General features: G+C 39.7%; 1 long non-coding RNA gene and 1 other non-coding gene across 7 annotated transcripts in view; both read left to right on the forward strand.

Moving 5' to 3' along the window:
* Nucleotides 1-15,475, forward strand: part of LOC145518087 (uncharacterized) — an 854,536-nt gene that overhangs the window by 238,409 nt on the left and 600,652 nt on the right. The window lies entirely within an intron of this gene.
* LOC145519338 (small nucleolar RNA SNORA81) lies at nucleotides 3,426-3,554 on the forward strand. The gene has a single exon (XR_014063743.1). It is a non-coding gene; the product is annotated as a small nucleolar RNA SNORA81 (small nucleolar RNA).

Raw genomic sequence — 15,475 nt, forward strand, 5'->3', positions numbered from 1 at the left:
GTGTCCAACTCTTTGCAACCCCATGGACTCTAGCCCCCCAGGTTCCTCCGTCCATGGGGTTTTTCAGGCAAGAATACTGGAATGTGTTGCCATTTCCTTCTCCAAACCATCAGAACTTTGAGATTGTTGGCAACTTGTCTTAAGATCTTTGTAAGGAGATTTCACACTGCAAGAGTTATCAGGTCAACCTGACAAGGCACTGACCTTGTGGTCTTGCATTAATTAGCGTGTTGTGATATAACCAAAAGGTATGAAAGAACCAAGACAGCTGTCTTTGCAACTCTACTAGTCAGTGTCCATATTGGTTATGACTGCAGGAGCCAGTAGGCCCTGGAGTATACGAAATCAACGGTGTACATAATAAACAGCCTTTCTGCAGGAAGCTGGATCAGCTCTTTTACATCACTGAGGTTCTATCTGTGATAAAGAAATAGCAAATATGTTCCATGCTGTGCTTGAAAAAGCACCAAGGGCTTTAGGGTAGAAAGCCATCCTACTTCTTTTCAGCAGAGCATGAAATAACCCTATTACCTTTTACCAGGTTACTTACATAAGGAGATTGTGCCTATTAATAAAATGTCATGCATCCTTGTTTCTCCAAGGAAAATGATGACAAAATGGTGCCATTTCCTCTGCCCATTTCTTTGGGGTCACCTTTTTGCTGTGCTGCCTTAATGTCAGCATGGGTGGGCCATGAGATTAGATTGTTCGTCTGGATGACTTTTTTTTTTTTTTTGTATATTCAAGGGGTATATTACATTTTTACTCATTGATTTCATAGTCTCAGAAATGTGAATGAAACATAGCAATGGTATAGAAACAAGAAATTAATTTGTACAAACAGTGCTAAATGTTTATAAGCAGAGATCATAATTTACCTCTTTTTTTTTTTTCCCCTCCTGGTAATCTTTTTTGTTTTGTTTTGTTTTTTAAATTTTTTTAGTAGTTTTTTGCCATACATTGACATGAATCAGCCTTGGGTTTACATGTGTTCCCCTTCCTGGACCCCTCTCCCACCTCCCTCCCCATCCCATCCCTCTGGGTCATCCCATTGCCCCAGCCCTGAGCATTTGTCTCATGCATCAAACATGGAATGGTGTTCTGTTTCACATATGATAATATACATGTTTCAATGCTATTCTCCCAGAACGTCCCACCCTCACCTTCTCCCTCAGAGTCCATAAGACTGTTCTATGCATCTGTGTCTCTTATTCTGTCTCGCATATAGGGTTATTGTTACCATCTTTCAAATTCCATATATATGCATTAGTATACTGTATTGGTGTGGGTTTCCTGATACTGAGGCTTTCTGTTAAGTCTGTATAATGGGATCTTTGTTTTCTGGATAATCCATGTCTAACCGGGAGAGAGAGTAGTGCAAATGCTATCATATACATCACATTTGTCACATGTTCGTGTTGCTGGGTGATGCCATACATGATTTTCTTTGCTTTCCTGGAATAGATTTGTTTTATTTGATGCCTTATTTTTCAGTTAGGTTGTGCTTGTCTCCTGACTCAGTCACACCCACTCACTGATGTTATTCTAACTAATTTTTCTGCCCTTCTGCTCAGCTGGTTAAAGCTTTCCCACACTCATTTTATTGTCAGCTAATTTGAACTTTCCTTCAATTTCTGATACTCCATTTTAAACTAAGAATTATATCCAGAACTTTTACAAAGTTGCTCATGCAGACATTAATTACAATTAAAAAAATAACTGCCTATTAGTAAGGTTGACTTGACATAGTAATCCAAAATACCCTGATAAATATACAAAAAATTCTGAGACTACCATGAGAATTTAAAAATGAGAACACCATCCCATATATGATGGTGTTACCTAGACATTTGGGCTAAAAATCTATATTTTTGATGTTTCTGTATAGTATAACATAGACAACCTCAATATATTTAAGGCGTCACACTTAAAATGCATGTTAGGGATTCAAATTTCTGTTAAATATTTTTTAGTTCCTAAGTTGACACATAAGATGTTCATCACCATTATTTATAAGATGGAATGATAAACTTAATATTTAACAAAAGAAATAGTAAAAGATGGCGTATTCATACAATGGAATGTCACACAGCCTTTAACAACATTTAAAAATGTTTTTAATATGTTGAGCACTTATTCCAAAATATGGAAAATAACAGGAAATTGTAGTTATTTTCCATGAAAATAAATACAATCAAAACTATGTAATACTAGTTAACTATATAATACAATCAAAACTATATAATCAAAACTAGATAATACTAAGCATAAGAAAAATTGCTGGCACAAAATACATCAAAAAATAAAAAATATTGTGTTTATAATCTTAAAATTTTATTTAAGATTTTAAATTTCAATGTATTGACATTTATTTGTTTTAAAAATTTCATTGAATTTTTGATTAAAATTATTTTACTAAGTATTTTAAGATTCTAAAACTAAAAATAATTCAAAGAAGAATTGTTTTACATCTTTGCAAATCTTCTTAACATGTGACTTAATAGGCATCTGAATTCTCCTGTTTCTGTGTTCAATAGGTTGTGATATTCCCCATCATGAAGATTCTGGAAAACTCCACCATGTTTATGAGAAAACAAGAGTAAAAGGGCAAATGACATCTTAGTATTATTATGAAAGTAGTTTTGACCTCATGTAACCACTGACAGTCTTTCAGGGCCTCACTGGGCTGTACTTTGAGAATCCCTGTCTGGGTCCTCTCTGACCTGATCCTACAAGCTGGCCCAATGAGCAACATGGGGTTATGTACCTGCCTGTCCTGAACCCTGATCCCTTCCATTCAGTTCATTGCCCAAGCAGTTCACTCTTCTGAGTTAAGGCGTTATTCTCTATCAAAGTACAAATACCAGTGGGAGAGATAACATATTAAGCTGTTAACTCTCAGTTCCTTAAGGTGAACAAATTGCACTCATTTCCAGGAGACCAAAAGGAAGTGAAGGAGAGAGAATAAGGGCCAAAAATAGGGTATGGAAAGATTCCTCTCCCCAGCTGAGCAGCAGCCTTTTTGGTTTCATAGCAGGGCCTGAGAGCAACCTGGTTCTGGATACTTAGCCCACAGCTATGAAAAGAAGCCATTTCCTAATCTATTTTAATTGCTTATCCTCAAGAGTTACCTGAATTACTGTACCCCTGTGGTTGCTAATATCCAATTTTGGACTCATTGATCCAGGAAATAGAATTACAACCACTAATAAAAAGCCAATCAAAATAAACCCCACTAATGTCTATGAAAAAGCATTTTTTATTGCTAACCATGCAGGATACTCTTTATTAATCTATCTTCACCCTATTTTGTCTTTCAACTTCATGTAAATGTAGAGATATCTTAATGCTACCTTAACTCCTTATGTTTTCTTAAATAATTTTTTCTCTGCTTATGACTTATCCTTATGGACATGAGTTGCTATTTCTTCATTCCTAAGAAAGTAACCATAGAACGCACAAGAAGACAAGTAACTGCCCTAGATTGTAAATACTGGCGTGGACCTCTTTCTTAACATCCAGTGTCCTTTGTCTTAAGATTTGGTGCAATATGTCCTTAGACCAATCTAAAAAGTGAGTTTCTAAAGAATGAACAGAAAGAAGAAGAAAGTAATCATTCCATTTGAGCATCTGTGCTGAGATGTCCCTGGAAATTAGACTCTAGTCTTTGTTAACAGAGCAAAATGGAAATACCATGTCAGGTAATGCATGGCAATTCAATGTACTGGTAGTTTCTGCTGATAGAATCACTACAAACACACTTAATTGGGGGTAAAAAAAAAAACCCAATAAACTTTAACTACTCAACACGCAGGTCTTTGCATTGTACTCATTGGTTTCTTCCCACGCTGGCTGCAGCAGGCACCTTCAGAGAGTGGAGCTGACTTCTCCCTTGTGGGATGCATCTGATGGGATTGCTGGCCCAGTTACCTGCTGCCAGCACCTGCTTGAAAGGTGAGAGACCTGCTACTTTCAGGCTGATATTGGGTCACTCTAGGGCTGGTGGCTTAGTGGTAAAGAATCTGCCTGCCAATGCAGGAGACATGGGTTTGATCCCTGGTCCAGGAAGATCCGCTGGAGAAGGAAATGGAAACCCACTCTAGTGTTCTTGCCTGGAGAAACCCAGGGACAGCGGAGCCTGGTGGGCTGCCGTCTATGGGGTTGCACAGAGTCGGACACGACTGAAGTGACTTAGCAGCCAGTATTCTTGCCTGGAAAATTCCATGGATGGGGAGCCTAGCAGGCTACAGTCCATGGGGTTGCAAAGAGTGGACACAGTTGGGTGACTTTCACTTCACTTTGCTAATCATTGATATTATTTTGTGGATTATCAGTTGAATGCATAGTTTTACCACCAGTACTGTAGACAAGGAGCTTCCTCTCAGCCTCATTTACAGGAAACTTGCCTTCTCAGACTCCTCCTTTCAGGTACTACTGCTTCAGAGGTGCCCCTGACTCTCCAGTGGTCAGAGAAGTTGCTGCTGACAGTCCCTGGTCTGGACAGTCCAGTGCTAATGGAGTATTACTTATCTAATAACTTTTTTTTTTTTTAAGGGAGTTTGGAAAGAAAATGGACAGCTGCTCCAAACATTTTGGGACTGGAATGAGCAATCATGGATTTTCTCTTTGTGGAAGTCTCTATAGATGGCTTCTGGTTAATGAAAAGTGTGTGTTTTTCTCTGATGCAGTGCTGTCTCTTCATGCTTGCCTGTTTCCCTCTCCATCTCTGCCCTCCAGCCACACTGATCCTCCTATGGATCTAGTCTTACTCTGTCATCTCCTGCTGAGGGATTGCCGGGAATTTCTACCCATCTACTCGTTCTTAACTGCTCACTCACAAATCCTTTTCTTTAGAATCCTTCCTGGATTCTCAAAACTGTCCTGTACTCTTGAAGTTCTCTGTTTCTCTGTGACACAGCACACACCTCAGTGGGCTATGCAATGTGTTTTAGTTTATGTGATGATTTGGGGGATGTTTTTTGCTCACTGATTGAGAGCAGGGTCTTCTGTCTGCTTTTGTTTACTGCTCCATCCCCAGTGTCTGACATGTACAGGGAGATTAATAAATGCTGATGTATGAATGATGGAACAAGCACACAAGCCTTTATTGAGTACCAACTATGTTCCAGGTACTGCTAAGTGATGAGAATACACCAGTAAAAGATGTCTTGTCTTCCGGGCGCGTCAGCTCCCGTGAGAGACAATCATGTTAGGAGATAAACTGGCCCACAGAGTGATAAGAACTGCTACAAAGATATAAAAGCCAAAAATGAAGAAACCAATAAATACTCACCACCAAACAATCAAAGAGAAACTTTGAGGATAAAGAGCAGTTGTCCCCAACCTTTTTGGTTCCAGGAATGGGTTTGTGGAAGAACATTTTTCTATGGACTGTAGGAGGGAGGATGGTTTCAGCATGATTTAAACCCATTACATTTATTTTGCACTTTATTTCTATTATTATTGCATCAGCTCTGCCTCAGATCATCAGGCATTACATCCTGGAGATTGGGGAGGGGACCCCTGTCATAGAGTATATAGCAACTAATTCTCCCAGTGAGTGTTAGGGAATGTGGGCCGAGGTAGGCTGGAAGGAGCCAAGCCTTGGATCAGGCAAACCTGAGCTTGAATTCCAGTTTTGGTACTTACTGAGCCTCTCTGATTAAGTTCCTCTTCTGTGAAATGGAAATAATAATACTTAACTGATACTTACTGATCTTGGAATTATGAGACTTGCCTAAAAATAATGGTGCTGCTAGTTTGGGTCATTTCCTTTAAGATTTGGCTAAGATTTGTGTATGTCTGTCTTCTGTACCAGTGCAAAGCCCAAAATTCTTCCCCGAATGTCTGCACATTTGCACAGGATTTACGTCTCATGGTCATCTCCAATTTTGCTTTCCTCCTCTACTGAATTATTGCTCTCTGCTTGTTCTTTGCTCTCTTGTTTCAATTGAGAAAGTTTATGCCATTGAATTTCTGGAGGCTTTCTGAAATTTCGATTGGACATAAAATATGACTTCAGAATGTTTTCAATTTCTTGCAGTTCCTCATTAGCTAGCATTACTCTCCAAACTAAACTAAAATTCACCTTGTCTTAAATGACAAGCTATGGCCTAACTGATGAGTAATTTTAATTTGTCATTTGAAAAAACACTGAATTATTCATGAATAATCACATCCAGCTTTAGTGTGATTTTTTTGAGGTGGTGGAGTGAGAGCAGAATTGAGAATAAGAAGCGTTCTTATCAGAGTATCCTGGATACTAATACATCTTGTATGTAATTTTCCACAGAAGTATTGATTTTAATCAGCCTTCACGATGTAGCACCACATTTGTCAAAGCAGAACAACCCAATGTGCAGTTTTTTTCTTAGTGGAAAACTAGCCATAATGAATGTGCTAAAATATATTAGTTATCTATTAACCTCAACATGCAAGAAAGCACCAGATCATTCGCTTGTGTCATGAAAAAACAGCAGCTGGTGGCAGCCTGACCCACTGTAGTAGAAAGCTGAATCAGCAGAGCGGGTGGCCGAGCGGGTGGCCTGTGAAGATGGCAGTTTGTGAGAAATGCCTGGCTGAGTGTGAAACAGGGATCTTATTAAATGAATGCATATGATGCATAGTGAATTATACCACTTACGGCAGGAAAACATCACCATTTTATCAAACTGGTGTGCTGCATACATCAGAATTCATGGGATCATCCATCTCTGGGACACTGAGAGTTTTGCAGTTCTGGATGAGTTTCAAGTTAAGTTTTGATTAATTCTTGGTGGTTTTATCTGGTTATTGAAGGGTAGCTTGATTGTGTGTATTTCCCCCCTTTTCTTTCAAGCTCTGACAATTTTGATTAAATTTCTTCTTGAGGACTGGGAAGAAAATAGCAAGGTAACTGTCACAACTTCTTGGAGATGAATGGCTTTAAGTAGTTTGAGCACAGCACCCCGGAGTTAGCTCTCTGGAAGATCAGTGGATGGCAGTAACACTGTGAAGATCATGGTACCTGCTAGCTGTTGATGTTTCTTTTAATTGATTGTAACGGCTTTCTCCTAAGGTCAGATGCAGAATTTATTTCTATTTCTCCCACAGTGTTTCTCATCTCATAATCAAACAACCATCATACTACTGATGTAGTCAGCTTCAGTGTTTGGTGTGTAAGTTGCGTGGGTGAAGGATTCAGTGTGTGTTGCCCGTCCAAACTTTTGCTGTAAGAAAACATAAACCAAGTCTGGAGTAGATAAGGCTTTTCACTAGCAAGGATGAAAAAATGTTGTTACTTTTTCATCGGTGTGTAAGTTGCGTGGGTGAAGGATTCAGTTTGTGCTGCTGGTCCAAACTTTTGCTGTAAGAAAACATCAACCAAGTCTGGAGTAGATAAGGCTTTTCACTAGCAAGGATGAAAAAGGTTGTTACTTTTGCCTTATAGCCATGTTGTGGACTGTGATGAATAGAATTTCACTCACAATTGCCAAAGAGAAATCCACATGGTCTTTGAATGTGTGATTTACCTGCAAATCTTTTGCAAATTGCCTTCAACCCTATATATTTACATTTTTGATCTTCCTAACTGTGATGTACAGTCTAGATTTAGCCCTTATGGGATCTTTTAATGGACAGGCACTTGATTTATTTCATAGTTTTCAGGGTTAATTTAATAAGCATTTGTTGAGCACCAATTAAGTCCTAGGACCAATGCCACCATTGGACTCAAAGAAGTGTAAAACTCTCTCAAGGGTCTCATAATCTAGTGTTATAGAAATATACAAAAATATGGGACCTAGAGGAGGGAATCAACATTGTGTAGGACCCAGAGATGATACAGTATATGAAAGCCTATGTACTTTTATTTATTTATGAAAATTCTTTATGGAAGAATAAAATCTTCAGGACTGAAACACATTTTAATTTTATTAAATTGATGATTTCTTTCCTTTGAGCTTGTAAACATCACTGATTGTGGAGTGTTAATGGAGCAAGAACAACACAGGACAGGCACATCTCTTTATTAGGTCAAAAATAACCAACTGACACATGGGAAAGACACACAGTGAAGTTTAATTTTCAGATTGTATTTAAAAAATTTAAGTAGAGTAAGTTGTATAAAACCAAGAGCTAGAAGAATATTTTCCAGGAAGTTATTTTTTAACTTTAGTTGGAGAACAAGAAGGTGAAGCAGTAAAGTTGAATTACGTTGGATTACACTAATATGTGCTAGTCTGACAGATACACACACAAATAAACAGGTATATATGTGTGTGCATGTGTATGTACATGAACACACACACGTGGTTTCCTCTGGTGGCAGTTACAAATAATCAAAAACCTGATGGCTTAAAACAAAAGAAATGTGTTCTCTCATAGTTTTGGGAGCTAAATTTTTTTTATTTTTTTTACTGAATTCTTTATTTTATTTTGGTGTATAGCCATGAATATACCTGTGAATATTATAGCTGTTAATAATGTTGTGATAATTTCAGGTGAACAGGGAAGGGACTCAGCCATGAATATACAGGTATCCATTTTCCCCCAAGCCCCCTCCCATCCAGGCTGCCATATAACACTGAGCAGAGTTCCATGTGCTATAAAATAGGTCTTAGTTGGTTATCCAATTTAAATATAGCAGTATGTACATGTCCATCCCAAACTCCCTAGCTATTCCTTCCCCTGGTCAACCATTAGTTTGATTTCTAAGTTTGTGCATATCTTTCTATTTTGTAAGTAAGTTCATTTGTAACATTTCTTTTTAGATTCCACATAGAATTGATGTCTTATGATATTTCTCCTTCTCTGTCTGTCCTACTTCATTCTTTATGGCACTCTCTAGGTCCATCCATGTTGCTGCAAATGATATTATTTCATTCATTTTAATGCCTGAATAACATTCCACTGTATATATGTACCACATTTTCTTTATCCATTCCCTTGTTGATGGACATTTAAGTTGCTTTCATGTTTTGGCTATTTTAAACAGTGCTGCAATGAACATTGGGTTGCATATATCCCTTCAGATCATGTTTTTCTCCAGATATATGCCCCAGAATGGAATTGCAGGGTCATATGTTAGCTCTGTTTTTAGTTGTTTAAGGAACCTCCGTACTGTTCATAGTGAATGTATCAATTTACATTCCCACCAACAGTGCAAGAGGGTTCTCTTCTCTCCACACCGTCTCCAGAACTTATTCTTTGTGGATTTTTTGATGATAGTTATTCTGGCTGTTATGAGGTCATATCTGATTGTAGCTTTGATTTGCATTTCTGTAATAATTAGTGATGTTGAGTGTCTTTTCATGTGCCTACTGGCCATCTGTGTGTCTTCTTTGAAGTAATGTCTATTTAGATCTTCTGCCCATTCAAACATACTCACACATACGTGTATGTATATATAATATATGGAGCTTCCCTGGTGGCTCAGAAGGTAAAGAATCTGCCTGCCAATGCAGGAGACCCAGGATAGATCCCTAGGTTGGGGAGATCCCATGGAGAAGGGGATGGCTGCCCATTCCTATATTCTTGCCTGGAGAATTCCTCGGACAGAGAAGCCTGGCGGGCTGTAGTCCATGGGGTCACAAAGAGTCAGACACAACTGAGCGACTAACACTTTCATTTTCACATGTATAGTATATATTCAGTTCAGATCAGTCGCTCAGTGTGTCTGATTCTTTGCGACCCCATGAATTGCAGCACGCCAGACCTCTCTGTCCATCACCAACTCCCAGAGTCTATCCAAACCCATGTCCATCGAGTCAGTGATGCCATCCAACCATCTCATTCTCTGTCGTCCCCTTCTCCTCCCACCCCCAATCCTACCCAGCATTATGGTCTTTTCCAATGAGTCAACCCTTCACATGAGGTGGCCAAAGTATTGGAGTTTCAGCTTCAACATCAGACCTTCCAATGAACACCCAGGATTGATCTCTTTTAGGATGGATTGATTGGATCTCCTTGCAGTCTAAGGGACTCTCAAGAGTCTTCTCCAACACCACAGTTCAAAAGCATCAATTCTTCGGCGCTCAGCTTTCTTCACCGTCCAACTCTCACATCCATACATGACCACTGGAAAAACCATAGCCTTGACTAGACGTACTTTTGTTGGCAAAGTAATGTCTCTGCTTTTAAATATGCTATCTAGGTTGGCCATAACCTTCCTTCCAAGGAGTAAGCGTCTTTTAATTTCATAGCTGCAATCACCATCTGCAGTGATTTTGGAGCCCCAAAAAATAAAGTCTGACCCTGTTTCCACTGTTTCCCCATCTATTTGCCATGAAGTGATGGGACCAGATGCCATGATCTTAGTTTTCTGAACGTTGAGCTTTAAGCCAACTTTTTCCCTCTCCTCTTTCACTTTCATCAAGAGGCTCTTTAGTTCTTCTTCACTTTCTGCCATAAGGGTGGTGTCATCCGCATATCTGAGGTTATTGATATTTCTCCCGGCAATCTTGATTCCAGCTTGTGTTTCTTCCAGCCCAGCGTTTCTCATGATGTACTCTGCATATAAGTTAAATAAGCAGGGTGACAATATACAGCCTTGACGTACTCCTTTTCCTATTTGGAACCAGTCTGTTGTTCCATGTCAGGTTCTAACTGTTGCTTCCTGACCTGCATACAGGTTTCTCAAGAGACAGGTCAGATGGTCTGGTATTCCCATCTCTTTCAGAATTTTCCACAGTTTATTATGATCCGCACAGTCAAAGGCTTTGGCATAGTCAATAAAGCAGAAATAGATGTTTTTCCGGTACTCTCTTGCTTTTTCGATGATCCAGAGGATGTTGGCAATTTGATCTCTGGTTCCTCTGCCTTTTCTAAAACCAGCTGGAACATCTGGAAGTTCACAGTTCATGTATTGCTGAAGCCTGGCTTGGAGAATTTTGAGCATTACTTTACTAGCATGTGAGATGAATGCAATTGTGTGGTAGTTTGAGCATTCTTTGGCATTGTCCTTCTTTGGGATTGGAATGAAAACTGACCTTTTCCAGTCCTGTGGCCACTGCTGAGTTTTCCAAATTTGCTGGCATATCGAGTGCAGCACTTTCACAGCATCACCTTTGAGGATTTGAAATAGCTCAACTGGAATTCCATCACCTCCACTAGCTTTGTTCGTAGTGATGCTTTCTAAGGCCCACTTGACTTCACATTCCCGGATGTCTGGCTCTAGGTGAGTGATCACACCATCGTGATTATATGGGTCATAAAGATCTTTTTTTGTACAGTTCTTCTGTGTATTCTTGCCACCTCTCCTTAATATCTTCTGCTTCTGTTAGGTCCATACCATTTCTGTCCTTTATCGAGCCTATCTTTGCATGAGATGTTCCTTTGGTATCTCTAATTTTCTTGAAGAGATCTCTAGTCTTTCCCAATCTGTTGTTCTCCTCTATTTCTTTGCACTGATCGCTGAGGAAGGCTTTCTTATCTCTCCTTGCTATTCTTTGGAACTCTGCATTCAGATGGGAATATCTTTCCTTTTCTCCTTTGCTTTTCACTTCTCTTCTCATCCCAGCTATCTGTAAGGCCTCCTCATACAGCCATTTTGCTTTTTTGCATTTCTTTTCCATGGGGATTTTCTTGATCCCTGTCTCCTGTACAATGTCATGAACCTCTGTCCATAGTTCATCAGGCCCTCTGTCTATCAGGTCTAGTCCCTTAAATCTGTTTGTCACTTCCACTGTATACTCATAAGGAATTTGATCTAGGTCATACGTGAATGGACTAGTGGTTTTCCCTACTTTCTTCAATTTAAGTCTGAATTTGGCAATAAGCAGTTCATGATCTGAGCCACAGTCTGCTCCTGGTCTTGTTTTTTCTGACTGTATAGAGCTTCTCCATCTTTGGCTGCAAAGAATATAATCAATCTGATTTCGATGTTGACCATCTGGTGATGTCCACATGTAGAGTCTTCTCTTGTGTTGTTGGAAGAGGGTGTTTGCTATGACCAGTGCGTTCTCGTGGCAAAACTCTATTAGCCTTTGCCCTGCTTCATTCTGTACTCCAAGGCCAAACTTGCCTGTTACGCCAGGTGTTTCTTGAGTTCCTACTTTTGCATTCCAGTCCCCTATAATGAAAATTAGTGCTATAAGAGTGTTTATAAAAAACACTGAACTTTCTATAGAAAAATTGTCCAAGTATTTGGTTGGCCAAAAAGTTTGTTCAGGTTTTTCCATAAGCTGCTATAGAAAAACCCAAAGGAACATTTTGGCCAACCTATTGGCTGCTGCTGCTGCTGCTAAGTCACGTCAGTCGTGTCTGTCTGTGCGACCCCATAGAAGGCAGCCCACCAGGCTCCTCTGTCCCTGGGATTCTCCAGGCAGGAATACTGAAGTGGGTTGCCATTTCCTTCTCCAACCTATTGGAAAAGCAGATATTTCACTAAAAAGAATAGAAAAAGGTTAATGAAAATGAACACTAGGCTCAAAAGCATAACTAATGAGGTATATAAATTCATAAGACACAAATATTTTAGCCCATCAAATTGATAGATATTTTTAAAAAATCAGTGTTGTTGACAGCGTGAGATAGGCATTTTAAAACATCAATGATAAAAATTATACAGTGCTGTATGTCAGTTACTTCTTAATAAAATTGGAAGTAAAGAAAGAAGAGAAAAATGAAACTAGCTAAGAAAGCGCAAAAAAATAGTTCCTTTCTCCTTCTTCTTCCCCTTCCTTCCTTCTCTCCCTCCCTCTTTCCTTCTTTCTGTTCATCACAGGGATCAGAGCTGCACTGTGGGTTGGCAGCTCCCCCATCCTCCTCCAGCCCCTTCCTAGTTTCCCTCATGGGCGTTTCTCCCAGTACATCTCTGGCATGTCTAAGACTGCTTTAGTGTCTGCTTCTCTGAGACCCAGACTTACTGTGCTCCAGGCAGAGGTTGCACAAGTATAACGGTCCTGAGGAGGCTGGCATTTTTCCAGATCATCAAGGAGGTCAGTGTGGTTTTCTGGAAGTGAAGAGGGAGAAGAGTAGGAGATGTGGTCTAAGGTGCATCTGAAGTCCTTGCAGAAGAAAATTAACTGCCTTGGTTAATATAAAATCCTTTTTAAAGAGAGGGATCAAAAATGCTGAACAATGACATGTGTGTTAATTACAGAACTTAAGCAAAGAGCATTACAAACTGAGTATCCAACAGTCTTCTCATTAATGGCACTCAACATCTGTCTCTGTAGTAAATGTAAGTGGCCAAGTTCTGGGCCATTAAAATTTTCATGTAACCCATTAAGGCGACTTATGGGCCTTAGTTCAAAGGGTGTTGCCATTGTATCTGTGAGAGTGGTAGCGGTAGAGTGTATTTTATGCAAATCTAATAGATTCGTAATGAATGATCCTGCTTAATAAGCTAGTTAAGCCATTTGAGCATTTACTTGAGAGTGATCATAAATGTCTTTTCTAAAACTATTTTACAGTGCTAATCATTTAAGTATAGTGGCATTTAACATAACGCCAAGCACACAGCAAGCTTATTTTGTTCTTGACGGTATGGATGAAGATGGGGGTCCTTACATGGTGTCAGCCACTCAGAGGAGCCACTAGATGCTACTGAGTGATCCAGAAGTTAAGAGGCTAGAAATTTTCTTTTTGGAGGTTTGTGACTTAAATCCCTGTTTCACCACAGACTGTAAACTTGACCTAGTCTGGACTTGAGGGCACTTTCCACAGGGCACTTAAATTTTTTTACCTCCTCTCTTTTACCTCCATCACCCGTAACAGGTTCTCTGCTTAACTCCTAGGAAGCAAAAGATTAGAAAATCCTTTTAAACTTCAGAAACAGACCAACACTCAGCCAAGCAATAAAAGCTTCAGAAATTTGTCCTGAATATTATCACTGTATATCAATTGAAGTCAGATGAAGAGCTCCACATTCATCCAAAGTTCTTTTTCATACTAATTAGATACTCTTCAAAGGTGTAATTACCATTTAAAAATTACTTTGGAGTACAGGATAGACAACAGATTTTTAATGTCTTTTACTGTCTTTCTGTGTTCCTCATCTTTCATTGGCAGTTTCTTATTTCCCCAATGAATCATGGTGTTTCCAAGGACTTCCACATTCCCACCTCTGTGAGTTAAAATTTTGAACAGAAACTCAGTTCACATGGAGAACTAGATTCAATTACCAGGGAAAGTCTATAATAATTAAAAATGTGATTGCATGGATTGTCAATCTGCCCCAGACTTCTCCTTTCACCCTCCCTTTGAGCAGAGAACTATTTCTGGCCCCAAAGGGGAGCTGCCTTGTGCATAAGAGGAGGTAAAATATGGAGCTTGGCAGTGTGTCACGGCCACTATCTGTGGCACAGCTGAGATCCAGACTATATCTCCACCTTGCTCGCAGCTGTGTTTCTTGCTATCTTGTATCATCTTAGAAGGATAAGACTGGCATGGAAAAGAGTTCAAGTTTGTGAGCATGGCATGGGGACTCTTTAGGGAAGAGTGTTAAGTTTTGTGATCAAATTAAAAAAGCCTATCTGCTCTTCCAGGGTTATAATGAACTGCCCAGAAAGCAACAACTTCTTTTCTGGGTGGCAGCTGATCCAGGCCTAATGGTATGGAGAGTAGCCCCTGACTTACAAACCTTCAAGTCTTACTGTTTCTCTTTGGATAAAGTACAATTCCTTAAAATGGCCTTCAGACCCCCTAAGATCTGCCACTGCCTGTTTAATCCAGTCTAGCCTTTCACAAGCTCCTCTGTTCCACTTCCTTCCTTCATCCCTTGTATTCACTTTGCTTCTTCCCAGGATAAGGGCTTTGTGTATTCTAGACCCTCTGCCTGCAACACCATTCTCTTCTCTCTTTGTGTTAATAACTCCAGCTTGCTCTTTAGATTGTATCTGCATCACTGCTCCTCAAGAAAACCCTCCCTACCCTCTGCCTGGCCCAGGGCCTCCCAGTCGCCTCCTTGCTGTGTGTATTTCTCTGTTCATGTGAATATTTGATCTTTTCCCCTCCCCTCCTCCCACTAGAGCATGCATTTCTCAGGATAGGCCCTGGGTTTCGTTTGTTGAACCAGTGTTATCTCCAGGCCATAGCACACTGCCTGGCACAGAGAAGGGCAAAAGTGCTCAATAAACATTTGTTGACCTAGTGCCTGAGCAAATGTTTTAGAATGGTTCTGGCCCTAACCACACAGGAGGCTGGCCTCGGGCACACTCTGATGCTTTAAATGACTCAGTAAGTGTCATGTGATGCTTTGAGAAGCATCCTATCCAGAGTCAGGTACCTGCAATCCTTTCTTAGTTCTGCTGTTAATGAGCTTTCAGACTTTGATAGATCATTTAATGTCTTTATATCTCCTCATATGTAAAATGGATTGTCAGTATCTGCTTTATTTCACCTTACCGTGTTATTCTTTTATACCAAAGGATAAAAGACATTAAAGGTCTAGGTAATATTTGTGTGATCCAGACATTATCTGGCAAAAACAGGTTGGTTTTAGGCAGTTCCTTGCTCTCATACACTGTGGATTGCTAAAAATGTATTTGAAAGT

This window comes from Giraffa tippelskirchi, chromosome 8 (genome assembly GCF_054371585.1).
Source record: "Giraffa tippelskirchi isolate mGirTip1 chromosome 8, T2T-mGirTip1v1.2.pri, whole genome shotgun sequence".
Taxonomy (NCBI): Eukaryota; Metazoa; Chordata; class Mammalia; order Artiodactyla; family Giraffidae; genus Giraffa; species Giraffa tippelskirchi.